This window comes from Penaeus monodon, chromosome 22 (assembly GCF_015228065.2).
Source record: "Penaeus monodon isolate SGIC_2016 chromosome 22, NSTDA_Pmon_1, whole genome shotgun sequence".
NCBI lineage: Eukaryota > Metazoa > Arthropoda > Malacostraca > Decapoda > Penaeidae > Penaeus > Penaeus monodon.
The window spans coordinates 7263317-7264431 of record NC_051407.1 but is presented as its reverse complement, the minus strand read 5'-3'; positions in this window follow the sequence as shown (position 1 = coordinate 7264431).

The window sequence follows — 1115 nt, the reverse complement described above, 5'->3', positions numbered from 1 at the left end:
TTAAAAGTTCGAACGATCTTAAAATTCGTCCGAAGAGAAATCGAATCGTCAGCGAACCTATGAAATCGAATGCATAATTCAGTATCTACAATAGATAACAGGTCCTGACAGAAGGCAGAGACAATTAACATAATCATTCACCTCCGAATAATCGTGATGATTACGAAGGTTTCCCATCCGGTGGAGAGCTTCGTGGAGATCATGGAAAGTTGTCAATACTGTGCCAAGGTTGCAAGAATCAGCATACATAGTAAAGCAACATCGTGCTGCTATTTTATTCAGTGTAAAGAAACGTGGACGCTTCTCTCTCTTTTTTGGTCACCTGGGAAAAGTCTATTGGCTTTAAAGGGTAGAAAATAAAATTGGAAAAAGGAGATGGAGAAAGTGTAGAGGGCAAAAGAATTATAAAAGGGTTGACGTCATTGGTCAGTGATTTAGCATAAAATCGGGTCATCTTTTTTTTCTTTGATAAATGGATGGATTTTTTATTATTCACCTGCTGATGAAACTACTTACAAAACCCTGGACCAATGACCAAGTGATTCGCTGTGATTTCAAACTGTTAAAAGCATTAAAATTTGCATAACGTGGGGTTTTCTATTACTTATAAAAAACGATTTCCACAAACTATACAGATTAATACCAGAAACACGTGAAGTCGCTAAGAGAAAATAACAGACTCCAAATATATGCAAACTAGGTCGTAATCACTATCACTGTAATCAATAGGTCACTGACCTAATAAAGTAAATACAGCGTAAATTCTGAAACTGTATTTTTCTTCATTTTGGGGGTCATTGAAGCACGTTCCCTAAATTTAATTTTGATTGAAATATCACTCGGTGAAACGTAGATGCGTGTTATCAAGACCGATCACAAATTTTTCGATATAGGTTGACAATGAAAAAGGCTGGAGAGAAGATGGAAATTGCCAGAGTCGGAAATGATATTCGCAAATTCTCCGGCTTCAGTGACCTTATCAAATAGCCCATGGCTGCTCACTTTTTGCTGTGGCTAACCCTGTAATATCGCATTTCAACCTGTGTAGGTCTTATCAGTGGCTGCATTTCAGGGAAGGCGCGTTTGAATAAACTGGATTCTTTTACGTAGATTCA